The 20,954-nt window shown below is 41.3% G+C and overlaps 2 long non-coding RNA genes across 2 annotated transcripts; both read left to right on the forward strand.

The window, feature by feature from the left end:
- The first annotated feature begins 6,682 nt into the window (after positions 1 to 6,682).
- Positions 6,683 to 15,514, forward strand: LOC105716451 (uncharacterized). Its single transcript, XR_001107283.3, has 3 exons — positions 6,683 to 6,761; positions 9,378 to 9,545; positions 15,427 to 15,514. It is a non-coding gene; the product is annotated as an uncharacterized LOC105716451 (long non-coding RNA).
- A 16-nt stretch (positions 15,515 to 15,530) lies between these two features.
- Positions 15,531 to 19,542, forward strand: LOC135270404 (uncharacterized). The gene is made up of 3 exons (XR_010338539.1): positions 15,531 to 15,647; positions 18,160 to 18,205; positions 19,481 to 19,542. It is a non-coding gene; the product is annotated as an uncharacterized LOC135270404 (long non-coding RNA).
- Positions 19,543 to 20,954: the final 1,412 nt, after the last annotated feature.

The following is a 20,954-nucleotide window of genomic DNA, read 5'->3' on the forward strand; positions in this document are numbered from 1 at the left end:
AGATATTAGTACACAAATGTGCATTTGTGTTTAACTTAAAATGAAGTGTTAAGGGTAAATGCAACATAAGTATGTATTTTTTATAAGTTCCATGCTATAAATTATTTTCTATGAATGGAATAAGTACCTTTCTTTCCTTCTTTTTTTTTTTTTTTTTTTTTTTTTTGAGACAGGGTCTTTCTCTGTTACCCAGGCTACAGTACAGTGGGATGATCATAGCTCACTGCAGCCTCAAACTCCTAAGCTTACATGATTCTCCCACCTCAGCCTCCTGAATACCTAGGTCTATGAGTGCACACCACCATACCCAGCTAATTTTTTTTTTTTTTTTTTTTAGAGATGAGATCTCGCTTTATTGTTCAGGCTCGTCTTGAACTGCTGCTCCCAAGGGATCCTCCTCTCAGCCTCCCAATGTGCTGGGATTACAGGTGTGAGCCACTGGTCCTGGCCTGAATAACTACCTTTCTAACTACATCAGATAAGAGACTTTCTGCCATAGTCCACATTGGGCTTTTGTGCACCCAACTGCTGATCACAACTGTGTTGTGACCAGTTTTCCCAAAGTAAATTTGACATTTGGTTTGCTTTTACTTATTTCCTTCATTAATTCTATCAAAAAATATTTATCAGGCCCCCATTGTGCTTCAGGCACTACACCAGCCACTGGCATGACTAAGGTAGATATAATCATGGCCCTAGATTAAATTCAGCTTGGGAAGAATAAAAGGCTCCATGCTAAGAGAGTACACAGAAGAAATACCTGACCTGTATTTGGAGAGTGAGAGAAGGCTTTTTTGTTCTTTTTTTTGTTCTTTTTGGTTTTGTGAGTTTTTCACAATTAAAAAAAAAGTCTTCCTCACTCCTTGGTCTGCAACCGAATGAAAATTAGCTTTGACAAATGATTGGCTTGCAACTTGTCCCTGTGAATTGTGGCCGTGTTGATTTAATGAGCAGCTACTATATGGAAGCCAGTGTTACACACACAGACAAGACTCACATGCCTTGGCATTGTTTCCCAGACTGCCTGTGGTAACCATGCTTCCAGGAAGCCCAAGTTGTATGAATCAGATACGCACTTAATATCGAATTAAATATTAGAAAGCTGTCATTGCAGCCATTACCAGGCATGCTGCTGGGTGCCCCAAAATTTTTGATTGAATGCTGCACATTATCCATTAAAAGGGAAAGTGTGGAGGTTCCAGATTCTTCACCAAAGGGGGGTCACATCTTCCTTTGCTAGGCAAGCTGAGAAGGGATAATCAACTTTCACTGAGCTGAGTGAAGTCTAGGCTCCTACCTCAGCCAAGACGCTGGTTTATTCACCAGGGCCCTTCCCCTTGTGGATCCTGAACCATAATTCTTGTTCCCTAAGCATGGTGACCCTGCCAGAAACTCACTCTCTTTTCAATCTTTCCATTATCCAAATAATGCCATTATTTTTGCTCTGTTTAGCCTTTGGCTCTGTTAACCTCTTGAAGAGAAAAAAAACAGGGTCAGTTTTCTGGCCCTCACCAGGATCTTGGCCTCTTAAATGTTCATCCTTGTCTTTTGAACCCTCCAAGGCTGTCTGGAGCTCTGATGATTTCTCTGCTTCCAGTAGCAGATTCTTACTCTACACATAGAATCTGCAAATGTCCCAGGGTAAAAGAAGTTGCAGATAACAGCTCACCTCTCTGTGATTCCGCCCTCTTCCAACTGTGGCCTTGATAGTCACCTTTGCATCAGCAGTTCTCTTATGTCTTTTAACAGAGTTTTCGATTTAATTTTATTTTATGTGGCCTTTCTAGTTATTTTTGGTGGGAGCATCAGTCTGCTACCTGACATCCTATTCAGGGGCAGAAGTCGTAAGCCTGTATTTGAAACCACAGGGCAGGAGCTGTGTTCAAGCATGTAGCTTTTCAGAAGTCTAAAGGACTTTATTCAGTTTCCATTTCAGGTCTCTAAAAAGGTCTTTTCTGCTCAGAAAGTTAGTGTTCCTCAAGATTTGACAAATGCGTGTCAAAATTCATGTTGCTTCTCCTTTTAATATCAAATGGTGACTTTTTTTACAAACACATTAAAGCATAGCACTTAGCGATTCCAAGTGTTAAACAATTATTTGTTAAATCGGCTTTATTTTAATAAGGCTTATAGACTCACTTGGAGTTGGCCAGGATTGATTTTGTCCTGCTTTCTGGAGGCTCCATTGTGTGTGGAAATGGAGAGATGCTCTGGACTTTGGTGGTGCAGGCACCCAGAGAGACGCTCAGTTTCACTCTGAGAAGCTACAGTTCGTGAGTCTGGTCACCGGTGCATAAAGAGCCAGTGGACCTAACTGTGGGAAATATCAAGATCCCAAATATCTGACTGTCCAGAAGCGTCTTACTGTCCTTAGGTATCACACAACAATCAGCCTTTATCTGAGGCGGTGGCATGCCACAGATCAATCATAGAGAATAGTTGGTCCCAGATCAAAGCCCGTATAGAATTGAGGATGTGTAAAGGGTGTCTGGCTGGCTTACTCCTTGGCTTAAAGCCACTTTAATCTAGGACCTTGAGGAAGCCAGAATGCATGTCGATTACATTAAGGAAAGAAGAGAAATCCTTATGGAAACAGTACCACCTCTATATCCATAGGCCTCCCCTTCCCGCCCTCCACCCTGCTGTTACCTCTCAGTCATCTGAAAGGAAGATCCCACAGAGCTGACAGAGTCCTTCAGAGAGAGGATCGTCGTCTTCTCTCCGTAGGTTACCTGTCTATTTAAGAAGCAAACCTCTTGTTACCCACTGGGAGCATCTAGATGTTAGAAACCATGCCACTATTTTTAGTGTGTGTCCTGTGCTTCTGCACAATGAGTCAGGATTCTCGTTTTAAAAATACTTGGCATTCCTCAGAAGAAAGATAAACACATTTAATGTTCTCAGTTGCTACTATTCTAATCGCAAAGTCAAGAGTTGCTTCTTTTCTTAGCTGCCTTCAGTGCCACAGAACTATCTGGGCCTCTTCCTCTACCCCTCCTTGGGTGATCACTCCTTTCAAAAGCAACAGCCAAAGCAGATGCAGGGGAGATGCATTGGTGCTCATAAATTCAAGGAGCTAAAATGGCAACAGCTGTGGCAGTTTCAGGATTTCAGCAGGTAATCAAGTAACTAAGTGCAAAAGCAAGATTTGACAATTCTACAGGGGACTGGGACAGAGGGCAGCGAGAACGTGAGCTTCAAGGAGAATCTTCACTAGCTATCAACAAGAAATGTAAATGCTGTGACTTTACCCAGTTAAGCAGAGCGTATTTTCCTGCTTTCAACTCTAATCCCTGAGCAGCAGGAATACCCTTTCTCATCTCACAACATTTGACTTTCTCAGATATATTTATTCTATGTTATATACTGCAGTTCACCTGTATATTTTGGGGTTATCACTGGTTGAATAACATCGTTCAATAGACTTACAAAAAGATGGGCATTTTTAGGGAGGAGTATTGTGCCAGTTTAGGTGAGGCTTATGGACAGTGTTTCATGTTCCCAAGTCTAGAGGATCGTGATTCTCAAATTCTCTGTAAAGTATAACTAGGCCTGTTTCTCATCTTGGAAGATTAGAACAGCAGCTAGAGGCCAGGTAAACATTCAAGGCAAGGAAAGGGGAAGGGATACTGTGCCTTGTTCTCTTTCATTACTAGATGTAATTATGAAAGTTGAAACTAGGACAAAGGCAAGTTGTAAGTATTAGCATAGTGGCTAAGAGCACAGACTCAAGCCAGTCTGCCTAGGTTCAGATCCCAGCCACTTACAGGGTTTGTGACCTTGGACAAGTTTCTTTACTGTTTACAGTCTCAGTTTCTGCATCTGTATAACAGTGCTAGTAATACCCACTGCAAATGATTTTATGAGAACTAATTTATTCACTGTTTGGAAAGTACTTAGAATAATGCCTAGCAGTGGTAAGCACTCAGTAAATGTTAACTTTTATATAGAGCACGGATCTCTTCAATAACAAGCACCTGTGCAACAGTCAGAACACCACAAAATAGCACTATAAAGATGGTAAAAATATCCCTTTGATTTTTTAACATGTCTTTGTATTAATTAAAACTCTGACAGCTGCAAATTTAGAAATCCAATTTCTGAACTAGCCTAAGGGGACACACAAGTAACGTATTGCCTCTTGGGACTGGGCAGTTCATTCTGATTTCAGGAACAACTGAATCCAAGGGCTCAGGCTCTGTCCCTGTCACTGTCGCTGTCTCTCTCCCTGTGTCTCTTGACCATGCTCACATAATTATGCCTGCAGTCTTTCACATGACAGGAAAGGTGGACACCACCAGCCCCTCGTTTATACCTTCTGTATTAGTCTGTTGTTACACTGCTATAAAGACATACCTGAGACTGGGTAATCTATAAAGAAAAGAGTTAGCTCACAGTTCTGCAGGATGTACAGACTTCTGCTTCTGGGGAGGCCTTAGGAAACTTGTGGCAGAAGGAAATGGGAAATCAGGCATGGTCTTCATATGGCCAGAGCAGGATGAAGGCTGAGAGGGAGAGGGAGTTGCTACACACTTTCAAACAACCAGATCTCAGGAGAACTCTGTCACGAGACAACACTAGCGAGATGATACTGAACTATCGAAACCATCCCCATGATCCAATCACCTCCCATCAGGCCCCACCACCAACATTAGGGATTACAATTCAACATGAGATTTGAGTGGGGACACAGATTCAAACCCTGTCACCCTCCTAGCCTAGCATCTCCAGCAGAAATGGTCTCCCTGATGCTCCAGCAGAGGAGTTCCGGGAAGAGCTGTGACTGGCTCAGCCTAGAAGCAGTCATTATGGATGGAGCGATATTGTTTTCTAGCTGCCTACTCCTGTATAATTTGGGGTGGCAGTAGGGAGGTTGGAGGGAGGCAGGGAGGTGAAGGTTGGCAACAGCAGTCCAACCAAACCACACCACACCTATGGAATTGGGTCCCCATGGGAATGAGTGATCCTGGTATCAGAGGAAAGTGGCACTAGGAGATGGTGTTGTGCAGTCCAAAGCAAGAGATGCCCATCTGAAGCTGACTGGGAAAAGGCCTGAGTTTATCAGCAGGAGTGTACGTTGCACATTTCATGAGACAATTATCTTTTATAAACATGTAAACATCAAATTATGTCTGATTTTCTTTAATCAGTGATCAGTAACTGATTATCTTTCGATCTACAACACTCTAAAAAGTAGTTGTAATGATGTATAAAGATAGACTCTTCATTCTTCTCTATAAAGGTGGTGTATTAGTTTGTTCTCACGCTGCTAATAAAGACATACCCGAAACTGAGTAATTGATAAAGAAAAAAGAGGTGTAATAGACTCACAATTCCACATGGCTGGGGAAGCCTCACAATCATGGTGGAAGGCAAAGGAGGAGCAAGGGCACATCATACATGGCAGCAGGCAGGAGAGCGTGTGCAGGGGAACTCCCCTTTATAAAACCATCAGCTCTCGTGAGACTTATTCACTATGAGAACAGCATGGGAAAGACCTGTCAATGTGATTCAATTACCTCCCATCAGGTCCCTCCCACGACACGTGAGAATTATGGGAGCTACAATTCAAGATGAGATTTGGGTAGGGAGACAGCCAAACCCTATCAGATGGCAAATAAATATGTTTCATCTATTATGCCAACCTATGAAACTTGGGTGTGAATTTCCCAGAACACTGTGTTGAGAGAGTTTCTGAGGTTGCATCCTTGCTCAGACAAAACAATACCTGCCCTCAATATGGTTTGGGAAGTGGTGGTACATATGCCAGGTAGTAACTGCCTGCATACTGCCAGTTGAAGAATGCTTTCCCACAAACTGAGGACATATATGGAAGGCTTTTCAGTTAGAGTCACTGAGCTGAGCTGCTGAACAATGCCAGAACTCATTCAAATGGGCCAATTAACTGCCCAACATGGCAGGTTACGCACCTAGGTGAGCAGCCTCACAACACCACACATGAGTGCTGAGAGGCTGACTCAGCTGTGTCTAGAAAGAATAAAATACTGATTTACCTCTTTCCAAGCGCCCCGGATCTGCCTCTTGCAAACAACAAATAAATAAGGGCAGGAGGTAATGTAAGCTTTTTTTTTTTATTTAGCTTTCTTTTATAGTTTAATACTTCAATTGAGGTCACATATGTAGTGTTTCGTCAATTGCTAGGCATAGTAGTATTCATCAATGGTAGCAATTTTCATAATTGGTTTCATAACTTTTTTTCTTATAAAGCATATGTTTTATCACTAGATAAAAAGAATTATATTGCCAAACTTATTTTAAAGATTTGCCTGGAAGATTTCAGAGAAGATCCCCCTGTATTAATCATGTTCTTTTTTTCTGTATTTCATGATGTTTTGACATTGTGGAGGCTGTGTGGACCTGGGGAGAGACTGCCCCTCCAGGGGTTAGCTAATTCTTAGAGATAGCAGATAGCTTACCTGTGAGAACACCTTTTGTATACAACCCCACCAATCCAAAGCCCAAATCCACAACCACCACCTTTATCTCACTCTCATACACCAAGCCAGTATTTTCCCTGCCTAAATCACCCCAAGGCCAAGTAGAAACAACCCCTATGTCTAGAGCCTGTCCACATTATTCAAACTATCCATTCTAAGCTTGCTCAAATTTGCCTTCCCTGCCTTACCCTTTCTCTCCACAGAAAAGTACTAGGCATTTCCCTCCTTCCTTCTGCCTCCTGAATGACCTGGGTGCTTCTCTTGAGGCCTGACATAATATGAGTGCCCCTCCTCTTGGAACCTGTAAGTAATAAACTCTTCATGAAACTGCCTTTGCAAAATTGTGACAGTAAGAGAAATCTAACATAACTGACTCCATCTTGCTTCTAACCTCACAAGCTAACTGCCTCTGTTCATTCTAAGCTAACTATGGGAGGAATTTCGTTTATAATTTAAGACAAAGATGATAGCAGATACTTTCTGAAGCTAAACCCCTCCTTACTTGGGGACCAAAATCACCTTTGTAAAACTAATGAAAGTCCACAAGGTTACAATTATGTTAGGGGCCTGACTTCTGCTAAGATGTAGGTATAAACTCTAACCAGTCACTGTTTTGTAATTTGCTTTTTAAAAACTACTTACTACTCAGGAATCATATAGCCACAAAATTAATAACTTCACCAATAGCCCCTATTGAGAACATTGCTCTTGTAAAAGCAAAGACTGGTGTTTGAGATATTTTTCAGATCTTGCATTCTGTGTGAACCAACTGCCACCACCCGTACCAGTAACCCACACCCAGGAACTAACTCAGCACAAGACAATGTTGATCCCCTATGATTTCATCTCCAACCCAACCAACCAATATTCCCCATTTCCTAGTCCCCTGCTTGCTAAACTAGCCTTGAAAAACCCTTGTCCCCGAATTCTCAAGGAGGCAGATTTGAGAATTATCTCCCATCATGCCATTTGGCTGACCCTGCAATAATTAAATATTTCCTTGCTGTAAACACTTACTGTTCTCAGTGCATTGGCTTTTCTGGGCAGTGGGCAAGAAGAACTCACCTAATTACAACCATACCTGATTAAGACAAATTGTCGGGCTGGGTACAGTGGCTTACGCCTGTAATACCCAGATTTGGGAGGCCAAGAAGGAAGGATTGCTTGAGCCCAGAAGGCTGAGGCTGCAAGTGAACCATTATTATGCCACTGCACTCCAGCCTGGGCAATAGAGTGAGACCCTGTCTCTAAATAAATAAATAAATAAATAAAATCCCAGGTACATTTTAAGCTACTCCCATAACCACAAACAATAGGGTTGAAGAATAATATGCAAATAAAAAAATAGTATCAGAACTGAAGTGAAAGTAAAAATATGGAAAGAAGAAAGCCTTTGAATACATTATGTTGGTATAATTTATTATTTTCTCTCTTTAATTGTATTTGGAAAAGAAGTTTTCTAAATCCCAGGCAAATAGATGTTGGAACTCTGGAATTTCTATATAAATAAATACCCATTTGCTATAGAGTTATTTAATAAAGAACCTACTTTTAAGGAAATTATGGCTAATATTCACATTACCAGAAATAATCTGCAATATAATCTTTAGCAATTTAGCAGTTAATCTCATCTCATCAAAAGATGTTCAAACTTGGACTTTTAATTTTGCATTTTCTTATTTGATTTTCAAAAAACTTCTTAAGTGATTTGTTTTTAGTGCCTAATTGTAAAACTCCATGCTCTTGGGTGAGACGTAACATGTCCAAGTATGAAATTAAGTGTATAGAGAAGAGTTAAATTATAATAGTTTTTTGGAGTGAAGAATGAAGAGGGCAAACGTGATGAGGAAAAGGAAACTGTCAGTAGTTGCAATGCACACACAAGGGAGAGCGCATCCACAGTGATCATTTCAGGGACAAGATGGAAAGTGTGCTCTGCACAGAGGCTCTATACCGTGAAAGGAGGGAGAATCAATTTATTGGCTGAGAAGGACCTGGACAAAATTATACATTTTGGGGGAAATCATTTGTGCTGAAGCAATGAAAACTTCTCGAGAGCTATTTGAGGAGGCAGATGTTTAGGTAATATATTGCTGCTTTGCATTTCTATAACACCTTCCGTGTAAGAGCTGCGGAGTGTAACACAAACATTAACTAATAAATTAAGCCTTGTGGCACCTCTGCGTGATCGATAGACATAATAGCCATTTTTATAGTGTAGGAAAGGCAGCACCCTGCTCAAAATTGCTGAAGTCATTTACCCAAGGTCATAAAGAGGGGGAAATTGGCAAATTGTTTCAAAATGGAGCATCAAGTCTCGCCACACTCACACAGTGTGCCTCCTTCAATGGGGTCTTAGGAGGAATGAAGGGGGTGCCATGTGAGCCCTGGTGTCCAGTGATTCACTTCAGGAGATATCTCTGTAATTTAACTTGAAGATGGTTTGAAAATAGTAAGTCTTCAATCAAAGCCTTAACTCCTTTCTCTCTGGTTTACACAAGAATTAATTTATTTGCCATTGCTGGTCTCTCCTGGGATCACACTGGCCTTTAGCTATAGAGTTTTGTATTTATGTTACTTAATCTGATTATGCAAAGGACTTAAAATATTTCAAGAATATCAAATAACACAAACATGTCTATGTAGGCATTAATGTAATTATTTTAATTGCTATTTTAGTATCTGAAAAACTCATGAAATTGCAATTGAAAATAGTGTGCCATTTCTACAAAAGATGGTGCCAAGTCCATAACAGAATCTGTTAACTTATTTTTTTCCCTTGGGTCAGACATCTCTATATATTTTCCTAAATGTGACTTCTCTCCAGTATTATAACCTTGGCTTACTAATAGCCTGTTCCTTAGTAACATTGTCTTTTTTTTCTCTTTCTCTCGGATAACCATGTATTTTCTCCATTAGAAGAATCAGAATTGGCAGAGAGAAAAAAAAAGCAAGGAAATCAAATATAAAAACGCCAGTGCTCCTAATACCTCTTGGAAAGAAAATGAACACCTCTGTTAACAAAGTTATGATGATTTCTACCTCTGTACACATTTTCGAACTTCTCAGAAAGGAACCAACTCACCTGTAAGTCACTCAAGGTCTCAATTTCCATTTTCTTTTCTATAGCAAGAAGAAAAAGAGCTTTTGTTTTTTAAACTAAAGCAAAGCATAATGCACTTGTCACTGTTAAACTTTCAGCCCGATTTCTTTTCTAGAGCCTGTCCTTTGAGAGCATTAGCACTCACACCCCATACAGCTAAAACTCATGACACTGGCAAATGATGTTTCTAGAATGCTTTGCATTACCCGACATGTTCTCACCCTGTTTTCTCTCCAATCCTTACAATTCTCCAAGTGCAGGTACAAACTGGGGTGCTGTCAAGCAGCCTGGTGCTGAGGGGTAGAGCCAGGATGGACCCGGATTCTGGTTTCCACCTGCATGGTGCCCAGTGGATACCATGCAGATGTGGAGCAGGCAATGCTGGGTGCAAATTTCCCTCAGGAACTGTTCATCCTGAAAAAAAACACCTGCTGCACATTGCCCTGGTCACTTCATTGAAAAGTGGGTGCTTATCCTAATGGGGATATGTGCATATCTAAGGAAGAAGGGTAGTAAATGCCCATCATTTAGGATAAAAAAAAACCCACCCCAAATAATTTCAATACTGGCTTCTGGGATTCTGATTTCAGCCTTTTGGTTGAAATCATCCTAGGAGACATACCTAATGTAGATGACAAGCAGATGGAGGCAGCAAACCACCATGCCCATGTGTATACCTATGTAACAATCCTGCAAGATCTGCACATGTACCCTAGAACTTAAAGTATAATTTTAAAAAAAATTTTTAAATCATCCTCAGAGATAATACAGCTTTTTAAAAAGCATAGTTTGTCTTAGAGTTAGGATGTAAGTAAGCTTTGGTGCACAGACCATTTCTGAAACATGTGGGCAAACCATCAGGGAAAAAGGAGAGGGGATGAAGAAGAAGTCAACAGAAATACCCCATTGGTCAACCCACAGCCAGAGATGCTGCTACATAGACATTGGGTTTTGGTGCTTCTGGGCTTGTATTAGTCCATTTTCATGCGGCTGGTAAGGACATACCCAAGACTGGGGGAAAAAAGAGGTTTAAGGGACTTACAGTTCCACATGGCTGGGGAAGCCCCACAATCATGGTGGAAGGCAAGGAGGAGCAAGTCATGTCTTACATGGATGGCAGCAGGCAAAGAGAGAGCTTGCGCAGGGAAACTCTGTCTTAGAAAGCCATCAGATCTCTTGAGACTTATTCACTGCCATGAGAACAGCACAGAAAAGACCTGCCCCCATGATTTGGTTACCTCCCACCGGGTCCCTCCCACAACATGTGGGAATTCAAGATGAGATGTGAGTGGGGACACAGCCAAACTATATCAGGGCTCCACAATTTCTTCAACTGTCTTGAGTATCAAGGTTGATAAACTCAAAGAAAGAGATGAAGACTTTCTGCTAGGAGAGAATCATCCCGTCACCTGCCCTCCCAAGTGGGAATCAGGTTGCTTCTCAGCATGGGGCTCTGTGGTTTGGAGCCTGGGTCCTACTCAGCCCTTTTTTGTCTTACTCTGGTGGAATAGCCCAGGGTCCACTAGCTAATGCCCCTGCTTCTGGCATCTCATTAGTAAGACTCTTAGGGAAAAGACAGCCCCTTTGGGAATTCCTACTGCAACCTTTGAAGAAGCCATAACAAAAAGAAAGAACAGATAAGATCATGAAATCAGTCCTTCTGATATTCTAGGGAATTTGGATTTTGTGATAGAATAGAAAAGTATTTTCTTATTACTCAAGCCCCTGCTTGACTGAAAATGGGAAAGGTCAACTTGTTTTTCCACAACAAAGGAAGATTTGTGGCTATCAGTTCAGTTAAGATTCTCATTTTGTTTTTTAAAAAAGTTCAATTTTTATTTTGACCTTGATTTCAAGTATTATTTGACAGTGTGGGAGTAATTATTTGTTTTCTGTTTGTATTAACATTGCAAACCACAGAAACTAACATAGAGTTACTTAGGTGGAAAAAAGTTACCAGAAGGATTTTATGGCAGCAATAACAAGAGGGCTGGAAAAAAACAGGAAAATGGGCAAGAACCAGAGGAAGGAAATGACACAACAGAGCCGTCTACAGTTGGCTTGACCTGCATCTTAGTCCCTCCCTCAAGATGTAGAATCCTAGGCATATGTATTCTCGTAGATATGCCTGAGTCAGTTTATTCTTCAGATGCCACCCTCAACTTCATCTTGAGATTCCTCCAGAGTAGAAAGGGTGTTCAGAGCCTAGGCGGCCAAGCACCACAAATGTCTACTGCCACACCTCACATTTTTGTCTACCTAAAAAACTTCTGCTATACTCTGAAACTCATTCTCATCAGTCAGTCTCTTTTTTTATCTCTCTCCCTCCCTCATTTGCTCCCGCTCTGTCTCTCCTCTCTTTATCCCTTCCTCTCCTCCCCTCTATCTTCCCTTTCAGTGCTCTCTTACCCTTCTTTCCCACTTCCCCTCCTTAGCACTCTGGTAGAGTTTGGATGTGTGTTTCTCTGCTCAAATCTCATGTTGAATTGTAATCCCCAGTATTGGAAGTGGGGCCTGGTGGGAGGTGATTGGATCATGGGGGTGGGTTTCTTATGAATGATTTAGCACCATCCCCTTGGTGCTGTCCTTCAGTAGTAAGTGAATCCTCATGTGATGTGATTGTTTAAAAGTGTGTGGTACCTCCGCCTTCCCTCTCTTGCTCCTTCTCTGACCATATGACATGCCTGCTCCCCCTTTACCTTCTTCCATGATTGTAAGTTTCCTGAGGCTTCCCCAGAATCTGAGCAGATGCCAGTGTCATGCTTCCTGTATATCCTGCAGAACTGCAAGCCAATTAAACCTCTTTTCTTTATAAATTACCCAGTCTCAGGTATTTTCTTTATAGCAATGCGAGAACAGCCTAACACCCTCCACCATATCACTCTTATAAAAAACCTTGATAATTGCATTTTTATTATAAGTATACATAACATGAGGTTTATCATTACTGCTTTTTTAAAGTGTAGAATTCAGTGACATTAAATACATTCACAATATTCTGTAGCCATTAACGCTTTCTATAGCAAGCTAATTTCAGTGAAGGCTTTCCTCTGATGAATGTGGTCTGAGGGGACTAGAGGTAATTTTGTAAAAACTAAGATGGAAAGTAAGCCATTATCAGGGAAGGTGCCTGGCATGAAAAGGCACATTTTCATGCCTTCTTGTAGCAGGCAACATATGCCATTTATAGAATCGAACCCCTTTTATTACCACTGTGGCTTATCAGCATGTAGCTGTTGTTTGTGTTGAAAAGTAGACTGCCCCCAGATAGAATCCTTTAGTTCAGGCGGGGCCAGTTAATTTAACACTGATGACCCTATCCAGGCCTCATTAGTTGCCTCATAAATAACTCTCCAGTGCAAAGTTAGAAAGTTAAGCAAATTCCTAACAAATGAAATAGAATCCAGTGAAACTCCAATAAACACTGGAATTGTCTCAGTAACTAAAAAATTAATTATTTACTTTGTTTGCTAATGTGTTATCTGTATCTACATTCTAAACATATTCATCATACTTACACATCAACTAAAAACAGAACCCTTCTCTGGCCCTCACGTTGTCACAATTCAGTCAGCACTGACTTTGCATAAGACCCCCAACCACCAACCTTCCCAGGCAGGGGAGAAGTTGCCTCCACTGAAAATAACATAACACAGCACCCTGGATAACAGTCAAATGATTCTATTGTTCCTCATCTTCTGGAATTTTAAAAGCTAAGTGACATAGATCCCTGCCATTAATAATGTCCTCATGATTATTATGGTTGTTCACATTTCCGGACCACATCAGGCAACTTATCTGCTTAGGAAGGAGATTTTATAATCTGTCAGTTTTCATACAAGTATTTTAAACAGAGAAACCAGGCCTAGTGTGAGAGCGGGGAAGACAGTCTTAGAGAAACTGGATTCAATGCCATCTAAATAAGGTGAGAGAGAAAGCAAAGAGTTACACGAAAAGCCTAAAAAGTTTTCAACAATTGTGTCTTCGTTGACAAATAAGTTAAAATCTAAGTTGGTGGTCAGCCATATGATCTCCAACAGCCCTGGAAGGGTGTGAGTTCTCAGCATGTCATACAGGACCTCTGAATGTACAGAGGTGCTGAGGAGGGAGCCTACGCTGGTGTATGGTTCAGTCTGGAGGGTGGTAACTGACCTGTGACACTGAGCTGAAGCTGGGCGCTAACCTAAGGAGTAAGCAGAACCCTTCCCCTGGGGAACCACCTGCCTCCTGCCATGGAGAAGCAACAATTACGCTTCTCCTTGGAGCCCACTGTTTGATGACAGTGTCATCACTCAGCCTTCTAGTCCCATGTCTTCCCGTGCTGAGAAACAGCTATAGAATGAAATTGGCAATTTTAGGGAGGCTTGAAATGTGAATCTTTTTTGTCTTTTTACTATTTTTCATTCACATGGTGAATAGCTGGTAAACAAAATCATAGAGCGCTTAAGTCACAGATGAACTTAATTTCTGGTGCTGGTATCTCCCCAAATTGTTTGTCTTCTCTAGGCTTTCACTCAGAAAGGTACAGAATTACGACTTGATGAGTTACTATGGCAACCCCTATACGTTATCTTTTAAATGTCCCAGACCTACAGAGCCTAATTTGACTGTAGGGATTTTAATTAATGACTTCTATGTTTTGTATAATACTGTGTTTTTAAAGTTAATGAATTGTAAACAGAAAAAGGTAGTTAAATTGGTTTTGATTAAAAGATAGCTTATTTAACAATACTGCTTCAATTTATGTTGCTTAAACAACAGAACATTATTTCAACCTCTTTCAAACCTGTACCACTGAGAGACTGGTACTCACTTCTGCAATAGGCTGTGATCCTGGGAGCATGGGATGGGAACCTCATTATTAGTAGAATCTAGTAGAGTTGGTCCTGCTACATTGGGGTCTGAGGCTGGCTCTTTCTGGTTTTCTCAGGATGCCATCAATGATTAGTAAATAATTAATTATACCAAGGAAGAAGCTCATTTGAATGTTTAGTATGCCTTGCAAGGGAAATTAGGGACAATGCATAGAACTCTTCTATTCTCTTTGCACTTGATTTGCAAAAGTATTTGCTTATTAAATGAGTTATTACATGGACAGCATTTAGAACAGTAACCACTTTGTAACCACTCAGTGAGTTTCACCATCATTGTTTGCATTTTTGCGATGATTCCCAACACGGAAGGAAGGCTTCGGCGTCTTGGGCTCCTCAGCATGCTGAGCTTCCGTGATCCACATCACACTGTTTAGCTTGACCACCTCTGCTGTGTGCCCTGGATTCAAGTGTTCCACATGCCATCTCACCATTACATTTGGATGATTTTAAAGAGATTTCTGTTTCAAATAAATGCAGGAAGAAGAATTTCACAGCGTCTTGGGTTGCGATCTTATTTGGTTGTTAAGGTGAATATAACTTAGATTATGTATATGATTATGAGGGGAATGTTCACTAACCTACAGAAGCAATAAAGAAGTTGCATCACACTGGCTTGAGCTTCTCACGTGTATTTCTGGTGCTCTCCAGAGGCACTGGCATCTGTTTCAATGCCTTTCACCCAAAAATGGTTTGGAATGGGCACGCACATTATGGACAGTGTAGATGGCATAGTAGGAAGGGCTTTTTATTGAAAGATCAGGCGATTCTGAGAGGGAAATTAGAGTCTGGGAGAAATAAAAGTTGAAGCAACCAACAACAGCAATCTACTTAGCTGTCCTCCTGCAGCCTAGATAGGAAGAACCAACTAAACACAGATACCTATGACACCTGTTTTCTGGGGTACGTCCCGCCATCATCCCTCTCTGCTCGCTGGCTCCTAGCACTTCCTCCACCCTTGATGCCTCACAAACAACCTCTCCCCTTCCCTCAGGAAGCTCCACGCCTCCCCCAGAGAAGAGAAGAGTAACCTCATCACTTTCCTCTGCCTTGCAGTTTGAGTAATGCCTCAGTGCTCCAACCAGTCTGCGGATATTTTCCTCTTCTTGAGTGTGGTAATCTCTGGAGGAAGATAATGATGGGTCCAAAGAATTTGGTAAATTGGGGCACCCCAATCTCAGACCATTCTCCACTCCTAAGAATGCTGCAGCTGAGGTAAGCCTTGATATTTTTTCTCAGAGTCACTACCCCAGGTTCATCTCAAAGAATATTTATTCTGTTGTCATGACTTTGGTCTTTTTCTTCTGATAAAACAGGCCCCGCCACCTGACACTTTCCTGCCCCTGAGCCCTGCTGTCTCTTTAGAGAACCACTTAATTGTCAATGGCTGTTCTCCTTGGTTCCCGTGTGGGATGAGGCTTGCAGTTATGTGCCACTTTTTTCAAGGATTGCTTTGCATAGGGGTGTATGTGGTGTCGGGTAAGGGTGGTGGAAGAATTCAAGAACAGGATAACCAATTCATCTCATCACAGGGCTAGAAAGAACAATAATTCTCCTGGCCTCCAGTTGAGAGCAAGGGGAGGTTTGTGGACTCTGACGGAGGCAATGGGGCACTCTGTGCATAAAGGACTATGTGCACTGCATGACAGGCGCTCAATGAATTTTTCCTCTGAAATTTAACTACTTTCTTGATATGTCATTGCTCCTTAGTGCCTCCAGAAAAGAGAATAGAGAAAACAAAAGAGAGGATAATATGATTTTTCACTGACTTTTTAAAGCAATGGGATGTTTATTTTATCAAAGACTTTTGATACATGCTAATGGCCTTAAGCATGGTAATGAACATAATGCATTTAAAATTTTCCCTACTCTTATGCTCACCTTCACCTTGGATAGAATGATGTTTACCATAATTAGGGAACATGAGCTGATAGAGAAAGCTACAGAGGGTTACTTGCTCATGTGTAAAGGCTGGATGCATGAGAAGCCCCCCGTTTTTTATAAAATATATTCAATCTGTGGTCTAATGTATGTCTCAGCAGTTAGCAGAAAGTGTCTCTGATTTGGGCCCTAAGGAAGACACCAAATAAAAACTCCAAACTCCACTCTTCGAGAATCTTGCAGCCAAAGCTGACTACTGGTGGCCACATTGTGTACTACATGGGGTTAGTGCTACATACAAATTATGTGGACAAGTAAAGCAAGATGACCCCACAGATTTTACCCACAACCACAGCTACATCTGCGTGGGGGAGGCAATCCTGCCATGCCATCCCCCCCATCTCATCCCAAGAGTGATGGAGAGAGTCTGTGACTCAGCCTGCCAGAACTTCCTCTCCAAGCTCTATTCAATGTGGAAACCAGCTGAGGCCCGGGACTTAGGCATGGGCTCCCTAGCTCAGTGTCAACTTAGAACCAAACAGCAAAAGGCGCTGGTAGCTCAACAAAGGGATGGAGTAAGCAGATGGAGCCATTTTATTCCTTAATTAACATAACAACTCTAAGCAATCTCTCCCCACCCCCATAATCTTACCAACAACACTGAGGGGTTCTACCTGTGTTTATTGGCTGTTTGTGCTGTGTGTTTCGAATAATTGATAACATATGTGATTTTGTTCTTATGTACTGAGCTTGCTTAATCTGCATATTCATTAAAAAAGAATTTTTAAAATCTTTGTCGGATGTTCTGCATCTGAATCATCTTCTAGTATTAAACCACAGCCAAGAACTTTTATGTCTTTTATCACATTGATATAAAGATTCATGGAAATTTGGGGGCTTGGTGGTTTAGAATTTCTCTAGTTTCTCCAGTTTGTTTACTTTTTAAGGGCAAGCTGTAAATATTGGTGGTAACGATGTGCTGAATGGAATTACATTTCTATAACCACATCAGAAAGATTAGAGCAATCCAGAGGCCAGAAATCAGTGGAATTACAAAGTATCCAATTCTTGGTGGGAGTTTTGAAGCAAAGTTTTTAAGAGTAGTTTGTGGCTTAAATTGCATATTCCTCTGTAGTTTACTTCGAGCTATTTGAAATGCAGAAGTACATATGTGTAAGATCATCCATTATATCATGCATAATATATAAAATGCAGATAACTGTAAGGCAGATCACCAAATGGTACCTGGCATGCAATAGGCATTAAATGAGTATAAATAGATAAACTGAAGAAAATGTGCTGTCCCTATTAGGGTCATATCTGATTCCACGGAAGTGCAAGGGTCTGTGGGAGGTAATACCAAATGCAGCCTGGGGAAACAGATCTCCAAGATGAACAGTATTCTACAATATGTTGAAAATTGTGAAAATATGTTTTATTTACTTGAAAAATTTGTATAAAGCAGCTGAAATTGGCCACAGAAGTTTTTCTTGTGTGGATTTTAGCTTTTCCTCTTCAAACTCTAAGTTGTAGAATCGAGCCACTCCAGTCTCTGTTGGGTGTAGTCAGAGAGGTTGACTGACTGGTGTTGAATTTTGTCCCAAGAGCCTCTTCATCCTCCTCCTTCAGCTTGAATATCAGGAAGGCAAAAATAAGCTACGTGTAATGTGGGCATCAGGAAGGTGAAAGAATGGTTTACAATTGCAGACAGCAGTCTCCAGACATTAAAAGATGAGGGAAGGTGTAGGGATGGTGGATTCCCAAGTAAGAAAAACAATCTCCCCCTGCAAAGAACCATGTAAGGCAATCAAAGGATAATAACCAACATCCATGCAACTCTTGCCAGGTGCCAAACACTCGATGGCCTCACCAGCCTCTTGGAAAAGGAAGAGGTAAGTACTGCTCATATCTTCTTCATTCCTTTTGGGGACCCAAGACACAGTGTAACTTACTTAGGTTACACCATTAGTGAGGGGCAGGGCTCAGTCTCAAACTCAAACTGAGCTACTAATATCTCAGTAAAATACCTTTGTATAAATGAGGAGGTAGCTCCTAAGATCTTATCATGGCTGTGTGGCTCCAGATCTCTTTACCACTGCAAGCACTTCTAAGCATAGCATAGGGTTCGCCTACAACTAACCACACCACCTTGAGAAAGTCCCAGACCCTTGAAAATCCAGGGCAGCCACTCCATGGTCCCTGCTCTCCCAGCATGAACCATTTGCATCTCCAGACCATGTCCCTTTCTGACCCCTAATGTTTGTCAGCCTCTCACCCCTGCACACACCAGGATGCCCCTTCCTTCCTGCACTGCCTTCTTCCTTGTTCTTCAGCTGTCAGATTGACTCCTCTTTAAGACCCATGAAGTTTTTCATGGCTAGTCCAATGCCAGGGATTACAGTGCTGTACACATTCATTCACTCAGTCAACAAGCATTTGTCAATATGCTTTCAGCATGAAGTTACAGGAAATCCATCTTAAACTGGATTTAGCAACAATGAAATAGTTGGTTCTCATTCCTGGAAGTCACAGCAGGGGACCAGTGTTTAGGTTGCTTGGTCTGGAAGCTTTAGTTCTATTTTTCCACAAATTCTTTTAATAAGTATTTTTTTTTTTCAGTGAATTTGTGACTCTACCCTTTTCTGCATGTTGGCTTCATCCTCACTTTGTAGAAAGATGCAATAAAGAAAGTCAGTTCTGGAAGCAGAGGACAGACTTTTCTCAGGAGTCTGTAGCATGACATGCCTGTCCTGGACCAATCACTAGCAAGTGGGATAAAATTATCCCTGGTGCTATCATTCCCATGCTTGGAGCCAGGGTTGTGGTTGACATATATAAGGGAATTTAATTCCTATGTGAATCTGTGAAATAAAATAATTCATAGTTTGTAGCTCATACATGCACAAGTATTTTATTCTTACCAAACAGGGACATACTGCACAAAACTAATTCAACTATTTTTGTTTCACTTCTTGCTATGTGCACATCGTGCACTGTACATTCCTACTCATTGTGAATAAGGAAGGACCTAAAAAAAAAATAAAAGAAGCATGGGTTGCCTTATCTTTCCCTTTCGTCATTTTCAGCATAAGTGTTTGAGTAACACAAAAATGTGACATGAGTGAGAAAGGCTATGACAAGTTCCCTTGATCATTTGTGTTTCTTAGAATGCCACTGCCTTCTTTCTGTGTCCAAGCAAGTTATGATTGGAATGGAAAGTGTAGCCACCCAGGGCTGTCAGTACAGCTACCTACTCAATCGCAGACGTGTTGATACAGAGCATGATCATCGAATTCCAGTGAAGCCACAGTGCATGGCAGTCCAGCACGAGTGAAAGCCAGTAGAAGGTAAGTATGTTACGGAGGTAACAAATGGGACGGCTATCAGATGTGCGTTTTATGTTTATCTTCTCTGCTCACTGCATGCTGTGTTATCTCATCAGACTTTACTTCCAAACCAGAAGTTTAAGATAAAATTATTAAGAATTTCAAGATGGTGATAGCAGAACATTTCCCCAAGCATAGGGTCCTTCTGAGCAAGAGGCCCTGTCACTTGTCCATGAAGCCAGCCCTGGATGATTAGTTACCTAAACAAAATTAGGGTTCTGTTGGAAAGGAGGAGATGGAGGTTGAATTCCCAGTCAACCTTGTCCTGTATTGGCTTTGACTTCATTTTGTAGATGAAGGATAAGGGGCTCAAAAATATCTGTCTAGTTGTTGTAAAGCTGATATTCAAACCTAGATTAGTCTATGAAATAAGTACATGTCTGCTATACCCTTTCTATTCTCATATTGATCACCTGTAACATGGTATATTAGTCTGTTCTGCATTGCTATAAAGAAATACCTGAGAGTGGGTAATTTATTTTAAAAAGAAGTTTGATTGACTCATGGTTCAGCAGGCTGTACAGGAAGCATGATGCTGGCATCTGCTCAGCTTCTGGGGAGGCCTCAGGAAACTTAGAATCATGGTGAAGGTAAAGGGGAAACCGGCGTGTTACATAACTGGAGCAGCAAGAGAGAGAAGTGGGGAGGTGCCACACACTTTTAAACTACGAGATCTCACAGGAATTCAGTCACTGTCACGAGGACAGCACCAGGGAAGGTGGTGCTAAGCCATTCATGAGAAAACCACCCCAAGATCCAGTTACCGTCCACCAGGGCCCACGTCCAACACTGGGGATTACAATTCAACATGGGATTCGGGAGGGGGCACAGATCCGAACTATCACATAGGAATCAGTTTTATGTCTGGATTTGTGTGTTCTGGTGGATTGTCACTGAGCAGAAATCTATGCTCCTAGATCCCTCACAGAAATCAATTGAAATTCTGTATAAACAAGAACACTTCCTAATGAATTCTAGGGAGAACCATTTATGTTGGTTTATGTATTCAATTTGTTATCACTGCTTCTATTGCTAGGAGGTGTGCATTTAAAGGAAGGATTCCAATATTACATTAAGGGAAGCCAGATACCAACTGTGTGAATTGCTTAGTCTCATTTTTGAAACATGCTCTCTTTTTAGATGCCTGGGCCTTGAATCTGGTGATTTCGCTTCCCCTTCTCTGGGCTGGCGTTTCACAGGGCACTGCTGTAGGGATATTTCAGAGAATGACACTCACATATTGGGAAGTAAGTGA

This window comes from Aotus nancymaae, unplaced genomic scaffold (assembly GCF_030222135.1).
Source record: "Aotus nancymaae isolate 86718 unplaced genomic scaffold, 86718_ANA_hifiasm-v0.15.2.pri h1tg000062l, whole genome shotgun sequence".
NCBI lineage: Eukaryota > Metazoa > Chordata > Mammalia > Primates > Aotidae > Aotus > Aotus nancymaae.